Genomic DNA, 12,761 nt, shown 5'->3' on the forward strand with positions numbered 1-12,761 from the left:
GAACTGCCGGAGCAGTGGCTGAGCGCCACCGGCGGCGACAGGACGCCGCCGCACAGAAGTGAATTATTTGCCACAATACGTCGCGAATTCAAAACACCTTAAAAGCTGCGCTGAAAATTTGCATTAGGGAGTATCGTAATTGTCGGTGCATCTTTAAAAGCCGATATGATATTTGTACCGCAATCTACCACAATATATAATTTGTACTACATTTTCACCCTGCATGTTTTGTAGTCTCGATTGCCGTGTGCTATTAGCTTACTATGAACGATGTCGTTACTATAAAGCTATTTTCCATGCTCTGCACGACGGATGCACATAGGGAAAGCTATAGGTCATGTGTGCTTACATGCGACTCTTATACGAAGCAAGATTGAGCAGCAGTTACTTCACACTCGCAACGGACACACTCAGCAACTTAACTAATTAGTGGACCAGTGCAGTGTGCACGATATAGAAGTATTATATTGTATATCGAGGGTGCAGCCAGTTACACATGTTGAATCATATTCTCCCCTCGCAGTCAGTAGCGATCACACAATAATCTGCATATCGACGTACAACATCGCTGAAGGGGGCACCAGCTCTGTTGGGAACGACTGAACGTGTTTCTCGTGTAGCGGAGTGTGAGCATAGCACAATGACAGCAATTAAGCACCAACACATTGCGCGAAAGAAAGAAAAAGCAAGTGAGCCACTAATGCGTGCGTAGCCTTGTTTCTGCGCACAAGAAGTGCTCAAATGCGACTCATTCAAGTGAAACACAGGACCCAATAACCGTCACTATCCATGCAGTCTTGTTGATTTGCCGTAACCTGAACAATCGCTGCCCTAGTTACGAAGTCTACACGCGCATCTGAACGCTGTCTGCTTACCGTCTTTTCGTATTCAAAACGCAGTTTTACAGCGAAGCTGTGTACCTCTACCGTCCAAGGAAATTTTGGTGTTGTTGGCATGGTAAGAAAAAAAAGAACAACTCCCCATACGTGGACCGATCCCTGGGATAGTGCAATGCCGGGCCGACCCGCGGCGGAGGTGAAGCAGGCGTTAAGCACTCCCCATATGTGGGCCGATTCCGAAGATAGTGCAATGCCGGGCCGAGCCCCGGCGGAGATGCAGTTGGCCATTAAGAGGCCCACATACACAGCTTCGCTGGTCATGCTTCTTCAGAGAGTGGAAGAGCACTAACATTTTTTGGTATGGGTTCACCTCTGTGGCTTTCCGTCTACAACACCAACCGAGCGGATCAAAAATTCAGGAACCGAGAGGTCGTAAACGGCATTGCGATAGTGTTATCACAGGCCCGAAGCGCGGGAAGGCAAGAAGCAGGCGATCGCGTTGCTTCGACCACAAAACGAATCTCTACCAGAGCAGGCTTACTGGGCATGAAGTCTACTCTATTTAAAGCCGTTATCTTATAGACTTCTTTTTTAGGCGCCCTGGGAAACTTGTGCAACGAGTGTACTACACACAAATACAAACATGTCGTGTCGATCTGAAGACGGATCGCAGGGCTCTTGCACGAGCAGCTTCATCGTTCGCTGGTTGTTGGTGCAGCCAACGACGGCACAGTGCCACTCGGACGAATAATAATTGCACATTCCGTTCACCAGACGCAATAAAAATACGTCAAACGCAAACACCTCAGCACAAACGTCATGAACACGTTAAAAAACACAACACTATTGTAACACACACTGCAAATGCAGTCACTTTTTTCACGCTCCAGCAGTCCTCACCATAAGGTAGCACGTGTTGTCGAGAATAGTATTGCGGCTGACATTCGCGCTACTAGGCTATACAAAATTTTGGTCTCTAGGATCGTACCAAAAGTAAGGGACGTTCCTTTGCAGTCGCGTAGTTGCGGTGGTGGACGCCAGTTCTACGCAGCGCCGCAGCCTCTTTGTTCAGTGCACAGGTAACGCAGTTTCTTTTGTTCCCTTTGGAGTGTCAAACCACGTACAGGTGAAAGAGACATTGTTACAATGGGAAGAACAGAAGAGCGCTAGTGTGACAGAACTAAAGCATTTCCGGCCATTTAGAAATCATCGCCGAGCTTGTGGATGTGTACCACGCTTTCACAGTACCACAGTGCTTAGCCGCTATTTTGGCAATAGGACAATAGTCGAAGCAGCAAAGATAGATAAACTGGATGACGTGTGTGTAAGCACGGCGTTCCTGATAGAGACTGAAAAGGATTTGTTGGTGCGTATCTTTCGAGCAGGGCTGACAAACTCAAGAATATCAAAGGGCAAAATCAGCTTTCCTGGGCGTCACGTGGGCTCCCCGTTAATGGAAAACAATGCATCTTTGGCTTCCAGAAAGGCATTGGATGTTTCGTGTACTCGCACTTGTTGTCGTTCTCAGCACACTTTGCATTGTATCGTCCATCGAAGGTGGCAGGCGGCCCTTCTTAAGAATAATAAAAAAGAATGTGTGCTCCCAGATGTAGGTGCTTCCGAAGAGACGCTAGTTCCAATGCATTGTTAGATATTTTTCTGTATTCTTGCTTATCGGCGTTTTAGAAACGAAGAAGGTGCTGCTCCCGGAGCAAGCCGTTCAACTCAGGCAAACACTGCAGGTCGATGAGCTCTAGCTGACTGTGGAGTCACAGTATTCCGGTGTCACGATGAACGCAACGCGAAAAAGGTGGTAGCGCTAATTCTCCTCTTCGAATGAGTTGAAACATTGCTGGTACTCTGCCACACATGTTAACGTAGGTGGCGCTTACTGACCTCCGCGAAGAAACTTCACGTCTTCTTGTCGCATTCTTAAGATAAACTGGTCTGGTGGCAATGGGGTGAAACACCACAGTGATATTTTAAGAGACGCTCGGGCGGAGCAATTGCAGAGCTCGATCTCCAATCTAAACACGCCTGTTCCTACAACGCACCACCACCACCTGTGCTTCTCTCCAGCAGGAACGAGCTTCTTGCAGGTAGAAAAGTCCCCTATGTTGCCGCATGTAAGGTGCGATATGAACACGCGCAGGTTCTCTTAGAACACGAATATGGCACTCACCGTGTGAAGAATAAGATGAACCTTTCCCTGCAGAGCTGTGTTGAGCATATTACGATGACAAGCGACATCAGTGGACAAGGATAGGTCCCATAAGGACTCTTCGTCTTCGATCTCCGGAATGCTTTTCGCTTCATCGCATCAGAAACTAATGGTGTCGTCTTAAAGCGTCAAGTAGAGATTCAAAACATTCCTACAGCTTAAACAGTGGAATTCAGTGTGACATGACACGTCCACGTGGTCGCTTTCTACTAGCTACACTCTAAAATCTAGGAAGGGTATCGCAGGAGTGAAGCTGCTGATTTACTCTTCAAAGAGTTGTTTTACTCTCACAAAATTTCGAGGAGAGTGAAATGCATTGTTCACTCAGTCGCCAAGGAGAGAGTGAAATGTGCTTTTCACTCTCCCCTTCAGAGAGAGAGTAGAATGCCCGTTCTGCTCTTGCGGCAATAGAGAACAAAACTTAGCGCAATCTTCTGCTGCAACTGTAGGTGGCCGGCCCCGAACATGGCAATGTATCACTCATGCATGCTGAGCAAAGAACACATCGTTTTGCTTCTAAGAGAACAGGCCACCGCAGTTCAAAGGAACGCGTAGCGAGCGCTCTACTTTTTCACTCGGAGTTGCTCCACCGCGCGCGCGCGCGCTCAAGATCGCGGAACAACACAGCACCGGAGAAAGGTGATCCCTCCAGCGAGCAGCAACAAAGGCCATCCAAGGGAGATCGTGTGTCAGGCATCTCGCGTCGCCGCGTCAACACGACAGTCGTTCGTCATGCCTTGGATATAACAAGAAATCCTCCACGGTAAGTGAATTCTAACTTAGGTGCACATTCTCCGTATATGACATGCTATCGCCAGGAAGTCGTCGCTGCGCTTAGCCGACGCGATTGACAACGGACTAGGCATACGCGCTGTGTCTCTCGATGTCAATCGAAAAAGCCAGTCGTCGCGATAACTGCATGTGATTTTATCACTTTGCCGTTATCTGTAAGAGCTTTGAAAATCGCAAACGCTGCCAGAACTATGGTATGTTCAATAAGACGCCAGGCGAGAGGACGCTTTAACGCTGTTGAAATAAGTAATCACATAACAGAAGGCGTCATTTTGCTGGCAGCATGCTTTTGTTATAAATAAGCCGCGCTCCTGACGGTGTCTCACCCAGGGGGAATCTGCGACCACTGAAGTTACGTGCAGCACCAGTGCTAGTTAGAAACTTTGCCGCAGGCATTCAGCGGCATGCTGCAAGAGGTCAGTTGGGCGCGTTACCTTGAACTTACTGAAAACGCATGAGGAATCCATGTTTTATGCTGAAAAAAAGTATAAACTCTATATAAGCGATCTTGCGCGCGGCAGCTACAAGCGACGCGATGGAGATGGCTGTCGCGTTCGCTCGTCGCCTACAAGTCGTGCTCCGTGCAAGCGACGATTTTGAGCGACGCCTCCCCGGTGTTGCCGGTATGAGGGCTGCAATCACGCGTGACGCGTGCTTTAGTAATTTACGTTGATGTATTTTACTATAAAAAGTAGCATAAAATATTTCCGGAGGTCTTGCAGTAGGTTATTATCCTTGCACATATAAAAATTGAATCATTTGCTCGTTCCGCGCGACAATCGGTAGTGTTTGAGCGATGTACATCCAGTTCCGGCCTCGCGCTATTCGCTAGTCGCTCATAGCACTTTCGGGCGACGAGCGACGATTTCTAGATTTCCAGAACGGAGCCATCTGTTCAAGCGACGGCCCGTTTTGTCGCTCGAAGCCGCCGCTCGTCGCCGTCGCGCACTAAATCACTCTCAGTGTTTATCCCTAAGACTGAACTGTTTTTGCTCATGTATTGAAATGGTGTGATTATAGGTCTGGTTTTGTCTCCTGTTGCGGTTTTCGAGCACGGTGCGAAACTGAAAGGATGCTTATGTCTACGAACTCGGTGAATTGTCGAGCAGTAGTTATGCATCGGCATCGAATATAACGGCTGCTGTGTGGAATTACAATTGCAGGGGCGCTTTGCATACGCTTATTCTTTTGGACATGCCTGTGCATTTGCTAATATGAGTTGGCGTGTCAGAGTTATGTCATATGAACAGCAAAATCAGCCTTCCTCTGGGGGTTACAAGCGTCATGTGTGCATTTTGCTACTGCGTGGCAGATAAAAATGTGTTTATCGCTTGAATATTTTTAGTAGAGAAATAAAATATTGAAATAAAATGTTGCTTGAATTCCGTGTTACCAGTCGTCTGTCGTGCAAAGAACAATAAGTTGGTCTAGTTAGTTAATTCGGGTTTAATGGCGCAAAAGCGACCAAGGCCATGCTGCGCCAGTCACAGGACAGTATAAGATCCAATGTTAAGGTAGTTATAGCTGTGTTACCTTAAAGTCGATGTAGATAATCGGTTTCACCTAAAAACTGGAACAGGTTAGTGAATGGCACTAGTGGGTCATCGCCCAATATTAAGGCAGGGTGCAGAGGTATATGTAAGTGATACAAATTTTTGAAATGTTTCCGTCTCTGTGTTTCAGTGTGTGGGCATGATATAATGATGTGGGTTACTGTGAGTGTTTCCTGACATTTCTCGCATGTTGGTGGACTTTCGTTTCGAAGTAAAAAATTGTGTGTTAGATGCGTGTGTCCAATTCGAAGTCGACATAACATTACCTCATAGAACCGTTCTTGGTGAGTACATGATTTCCACTCGTGAAGCAGGGGTTTAGTTATATGTAACTTGTTATTTACGCACGAGTTCCATTCTTGTTGCCATTTTGATGCTAGGGCCTTACGAACCACTCTGATGCTGTCTTTGTATGGAAGTGTTATGTGTGTGATGCTCTTGTGCGCTGCCATGGATGCGCTTCTATCTGCAGCTTCATTCCCTGCTATCCCAACATGGCTTGGGACCCAGCAGAATCGTATGGTTCCTTCGTATATCTTGTTAAACACTATGTTTAAGATATCGCCAAGCAGGGGTTCAGACGCGGAGTTTAAGTTAAGGGCTCTTAGGGCACTTAACGAGTCGGTATAAATAATAGCATTCTTCTGCTTGTCGGAAGTGATTTTCTTAACTGCCATCCAAATCGCATAAACTTCGGCGGTAAAGACTGAAGAAAAATTATTTATGCGAATGCTATTTTGCCAATTTTTTGTTACGATCCCGACACCTACGTATTCTTGTGTTTTAGAGCCGTCAGTGTAAAATTCTGAGTAATTTTTATATTTTTCTTGGAGAGCTCGGAACTCTTGTATTATGTGCTCTTGTGGAATGTCTTTTTTCTTTATATGTGTTAACGTCCAGTCACACAGCTGTGTAAAATTGCACCATGGGGGCAATCTTGGTGGCCTTTCGGCAACCTGCAGGGCTTCAGGAGGGATATCATAAGTCTGACAGTATTGTTCGTGTCTTAAGATGAGTGGCCGAATCATGTTTGGTTTATTTGTGTAGTGTATTCGTGATTGGCACTGTGTTACGATGTTGTAGCATATATGTTGTGGCGATGACCGAATTCTTAGTACATAGCAAAGTGTAAGTTGTGCTCTGCGGTGCTGTAATGAAGGCTCATTAGCGTCAACGTATAAACTTTGTACAGGCGATGTCCTATAGGCACCGCTCGCCAGTCGTAGGCCAAGATTGTGAACTGGATCAAGTCGCTTAATGTAGGACTGCCTAGCTGCACCATAAACTACACTACCGTAGTCGAGGATGCTACGTACAAGGGATCGGTATATACGTAGCAGACATGTACGGTCAGATCCCCAGTGCTTATGTGATAAAACCTTGAGGATATTTAGTGCTTTATTTGCTTTAATTTTGGTTGCGTTAATGTGGGCCAGGAAGTTCAGTTTAGTGTCAAACGTTACGCCTAGAAATTTATGGTGTTCTTTGACCGGTAGCGTTATACCATGCAATGTGAGACCTGGAGTACAGTGTAACCCTCGCTTCTGGGAAAAGAGAACTGTAACAGTTTTGTGTGTTGAGAACCGGAAACCATTTTTGTTAGCCCATTGTGTAAGATTATTTATCGTTATTTGTAGTTGTCGTTCACAGGTGGGTAGGCTTGAGGCGCGGCAAGCCATTTGCAAATCGTCGACATATATTGAGTGCATAACAGATGATGGGATGATCTTATTCACAGAGTTCATTTTGACTATGAAGAGCGTTGTGCTCAAAATGCAACCTTGTGGAACGCCATTTTCTTGTGTGAATGTGCGCGAGAGTATTGTGCCGAGACGTACTTGAAATGTTCGGTTTGACATGAAATCGCATAGACAATTCAGCATTCTTCCGCGAATTCCCATGTCAGCCAGGTCTCTCAAAATTCCGTATCGCCATGTGGTATCATATGCCTTTTCAAAATCAAAGAAAACCGCGAGGCAGTATTGCTTGTGAAGAAACGCGTCACGTATTTCATGCTCTAGTCGCACGAGATGGTCAGTGGTGGAACAGCCCTTTTTGTATCCGCACTGGTTTTTGTCTATTAGGTTTCTTGTTTCTAGGATGAATGTGAGTCTTATGTTTATAATGCTCTCATAAGATTTGGCTAGACAACTTGTTAGTGCAATGGGTCTGTAGCTGCTAGGGGATGTAGCGGGTTTACCAGGTTTTAGAAAAGGTACCACTACCGCTTTTTTCCAATCTGTGGGCATTACCCCAGACTCCCATATATTATTGAAAAATTTAAGAAGTGCCCCTACCGACGCTTGGGATAGGTGTGCCAGCATTGTGTAGTGCACACGGTCAAGACCTGTTGCCGTTTTTTTACCAGCAGAGAGAACTCTGTTCAATTCATGTATTGTGAGGGGTTTATTGTACATTTCAGCTGAAGCCCCAGTGGTAGGCAGCCTCTCTTTCTCAGCCGATTCTTTATATTTTAAAAATGTATTTGAATAGTTTGCTGAGCTGGATATGTTATGAAAGTGTTCACCTAATAAGTTGGCCTGGTCCTGTAGTGTTGTTTGTGTGCCTGGACATGTAAGTAGTGGTATAGTGTATGATGAGTACTCTCCTCTAAATTTCCTCACCTGGTCCCACATTCGTTTTGATGTCACTGTACTATTGATTGAAGATATGTATTTTCGCCATGATAATTTTTCTGCATTTCTTCGAATATATCGTGCTTTGGCTTTGGCCTGTTTGAAATTTAGAAGATTGTTATAAGTGGGGTACCTTCGTAGTATTCCCCAGGCCTTATTTTGTTCTTTTTTGGCTTTAGTACATCCGTTTGTCCACCAAGGATTTAGCTTTTTGCGCACAATACCGGAAGACTGCGGTATCGCCTTTTCTGCCGCTGTGATTATAACTTCAGTGATTTTTTTATTAAGATCATCAATACTGAGCTCTGGCGAAAAGACATTTTCCAGTTTCGCGTTCTGCATAAAAACCTGCCAGTCAGCGAGCTGTAATTTCCATCGGCGTGGTCTAGTTAGTAGGGTTTGTGGTGATGATAGGTGTTTGATGAGTGCGGGTAAGTGGTCGCTACCATATGACGTGTCGAGAGCTTCCCATTGAAAATCAGTAAAAAGAGAGGGTGAACAAAAAGCTAAATCTAAACAACTAAATGTGCGAGAAGTCGGTGAGAAGTAAGTTGGCGCACCTGAGTTTAAAAGACAAATATTATTTGACAGGATAAAATCTTCAACGAGTTGCCCCCTTTGGTCAGTTTTGACACTGCCCCAAAGAGTACAATGAGCGTTAAAATCTCCTACCAAGACAAATGGCTCCGGTAACTGTTCTGTTAGATTTTCTAAGTCTTTGATAGTAAAATGTGTGGGGTGGGATATATAGTGAGCAAATGGTGATTGTTTTGTAGGATAGAATGGTGACAGCTACGGCCTCTAAAGATGTACTTAATAGGATATTTCGGGTAGGAGTGCCGCCCTGCACGACTATAGCCACTCCACCTGACAACCGGTTGGAACATTCGCGGTCCTTTCGGACAACGGTGAAACCTCTAAGGAATTGACTGTGTTTAGGGCCTAAGTTTGTTTCCTGTAGGCAAAATGCGATTGGCGAAAAGTTATTTATTATGTCCTTAATGTCACCTAAATTGCGAATCAGTCCTCTACAATTCCAATGCACTATAAAAGCCATAGTGGCAGAATTGAGAATGGTAATTTACATATATGTACTAAGTAACTGTAGGTGACATTTGTTAGTCGGAATGTGCTATTAAAAGAACGGTAACCGTTCAGGTTACCGGTCCCTTTGTTCGCGTAGTTATTGTGAGCTTGTCTTTCTTAGTGCGCTCCAGAGAGCGCTGATGTTTTGGCGTCGATGACGCCGGAGTTTTGGTGTCGACATCCATAACCTTCTCCGAGGCGCTGGATGATCGAGAACCAGGCGCTGAGACGCGCGTCTCAGGCCTGGGAGTTCGATTTAGCCTGGGGCCCTGTGGAACCGGGGTCTGCAGGCCAGTCTGTGATGATGATGATGATGGAGCAGGACTGGCTGCTGCCACCAAGGGGACGGATGGAGTTACTACTGGGCCACTGACTGCGGTCCCTGTAGACTCCTGAGACCACTGCGGTGCTGTCCCCTGTCGCACCGCACTGGCGTAGGTTGTTTGAGGTAAGTGTCTTAGTTTCTTTCTTGCTTCATAAAAGGAAATCTTCTCTTTCACTGTAAGTGCAATTATCTCTTTCTCTTTCTTCCAGCAGGGGCAAGATCGTGAATATGCTGGATGATCTCCTTTGCAGTTTGTACAGTGTGGAGCAGCATTACAGTTTTCCGACTGATGGTCATTGGCACTACACTTTGCACATGTCGATTTACCTCTGCATGATTGCGATGCATGTCCGAATCTCTGGCACTTGAAACACCGCCTCGGGTTTGGGATATACGGTCTTACGTTGATCTTTAGATAGCCTGCATCAAGTGTAGTAGGTACAATACTGGTACCAAAGGTAAGTATAACGTGTTTGGTCGGGGTTTGTTCATCATTTCTTCGGAGAGTTATTCTTTGAACTTTGATTACATTTTGTTCTTGGAAACCTTCTAGGAGTTCTTCATCGCTTAGGTTTAAGAAATCTTCTTCTGATATTACACCTCTGCTTGTGTTGAGAGAACGGTGTGCTGAGATTGTGACTTTGATGTTACCGACACTGGTTAGATCTGCGAGCTTTGCAACTTGGTCTTTGGTTTTGAGTTCAAGGAGGAGGTCCCCACTTGACATCTTTGAAGCTTTGTATTGCTTTCCGATTTTTTCAACTAGGCATTTTGCTATTAGGAATGGCGATAGTTTTCTCATTGGCAGAGATCCTTCACTGTGTATCACATGGTAGCGTGGGAACGTTTCTGCGTTGGTTTTCAAAGTGAAATCAAAAATTGCTTCGGTGCGCCCTCTTTTGATAGGACGATCTGCAAGGAGGGGGAATGCATTTGCCATGTATTCTTGGAATATTCAGCGGCGATGGTAGCCACCCACCACCGAGCCCAACAAGGGGACGCTACGAGGTCAGGAACATACCTGTATGCGTCAGCTATACAACGCCGCTATAACCTAATATATGTGCCCAAGGTTGGGTAGATACACACGGTTAACCCTTGCTGCCTGGAAAATGAGAAGTAAACTGAAGTGAGTAGAAGACAGGAAAGATTCAAAGTGAGAGAGAAAGACGAAGATTGGAGAGGGGGACAGGAAGAGGCAACTGCCGATTTCCCCCGGGTGGGTCAGTCCGGGGGTGCCGTCTACGTGAAGCAGAGGCCAAAGAGGTGTGTTGCCTCCGCCGGGGGGCCTTAAAGGTCCGAACACCCGGCATCGGCTCAACCTCCAGGATCCCCCTTTCCCCGGACACGGCTAAGCCGCGCACGGCTACACGCGGGAGGGTCCAACCCTCGTGTGCTCGGGTACGTGGTGGCGCAACACACCAAACGCCTGCTTCCGCAGACGCCCCTGCGGGGAATAAGTTGGTCTAATAAACTAATAACTGTGGTTTAACTGCAACTCTTACATGCCTTCAAGAATCTAAAATGCTAGATTTCAAACTGCAGCAGTAGTCGAGTCTGTGAAAAATCAACTCCATTGCGCACCTCATAAATGAAAATAAGTTCATGCCTTTTAGTAAGCTTGGATGCGGGCCGCAGTGAACTTACTTGTTAGTATTGAAATGTGGGTAAGCTTGCCATAACAAGCCTTGTTGCCCTTTTTTATAGGCACATTCATGTATCCATTGAACTGAAGGACAATACTTTCATCCCTACTGAGCATCACGTTTGCAGCTATGATCCTCAAATATGGGTTCAGCAGTGGCACAACCAGGGGTGGTGCGGGGGGCACACTGGGCACGTGCTTAGGATGTGTCACAAGTGGTGTTTGCTATACATCAGACTTATGAAAGACCTATGACGTCTGAAAATGACCAATATTCTATTTATTAGCAGGAGTATTCTAACATTGGTGACAAACAACGATGAACTGTTGGTTATTTGTTTTTTGTTTAAATAAAAAAATTGAAGTTAGTTTAGCAGTTGACTGTTGCAGTCATTTGGATGTTTTGCATGCATTTCACTAGGAAGACTAAGAGCTAAGACTTTCTTTTATTGCCATGGCCTTGACTGTCTTGATGTTGTTTTGCACCATGCCCTTGTGTTAACTTTTGCACACGATATTTTTCAGGCCCCCGCTTTATATAACGCAAGAAGGCAGCTGCAAGGACAAGAGGATGTGAAAGAGCCAGTGCAGCGTGACTTCACGTAGTGCAGAGGAGCGAATGCCCATAAATCAAAATGCATTGGCATGCAATTTCGACACAAAAACTAGTATGTGGGTATATTGGGTGTACCATTTGACCAAATGTCAACAAAATCAAGATACAGTATGTTACACCAAGATGAAAATTCTCACATGCTCCAGGCAGTCATCTTAACATGGTATATTTATGTAATGTCTCTGATTGGAAAGTCAAATCAAGTATGCTCTCTGGAGACAAACGCATAGCAGCAAGTGTCATTGAAAAGTTAGAAATGTGTTTAAAAAAAGCTGATTAGTTCTGAGAAGTGACTGCTTTTTGTCTTACCTCTCAACAGGTACATCCATGTGATAAAAAAAATAGTGGTACAATGAAATTGCATATTTGCTTAGTGACATGATACATACTTGCAATGAGCACGGTGCCTGTGTTTACTATAAAAAGCAACAGCCCATGCTTGGTTTGGTTAGGCCCCGTACAACATGCAGGCATGGGTCATTGGCGCTTCTTTTTTTTATTTCTGTGTCGTGAGGTTTACTGACGTGCGTATAGGTGCAGTGGCACGCAGTATGGCTAGTACAAAAAAGGGGGGGGGGGCAGATATATGTAGCTCACTGCACACGACACAGGGCAAAGGAAATCCGTGTTCAGCAACTATATTAAATGCCATGTACGTAAATTTTACAACGCTACTCATTTGAAGCGCGCACAGGTGTATCTTGAAGAAAAGCTTTCCAGGGTACATAATTTAGTGCGTAATTTACACTAATTTTGCTCTAACCACGAGACATAATAATTTTAATATATTATACTGCACGGAAAAACCTAGAGCGAATTAAATTGTGTGTCAGCTTCGTGTGTATACATATAGTCTTTCCTATGCATTAGGTTTTTCGCCTAATGCATTACCAGTTGACAGCCTATCTTAAGATGCGTACTCTGTTTACATTACAGTTGTTTATTAGATTACTCGTTTGTTTTGCGACTTATGAAATGCCGGCGTATATATATTTTCAACATTTGACATAACGCTGTATGTTTTGTAGGGACAACCCAGGACATGCAT

General features: G+C 45.1%; 1 protein-coding gene across 1 annotated transcript in view; it reads right to left on the reverse strand.

The window, feature by feature from the left end:
• LOC126524466 (uncharacterized) overlaps positions 1-12,761 on the reverse strand; it is a 116,813-nt gene that overhangs the window by 46,744 nt on the left and 57,308 nt on the right. The gene's annotated exons all lie outside the window — the stretch shown is intronic.

Source organism: Dermacentor andersoni, chromosome 3, assembly GCF_023375885.2.
Source record: "Dermacentor andersoni chromosome 3, qqDerAnde1_hic_scaffold, whole genome shotgun sequence".
NCBI classification, from domain to species: domain Eukaryota; kingdom Metazoa; phylum Arthropoda; class Arachnida; order Ixodida; family Ixodidae; genus Dermacentor; species Dermacentor andersoni.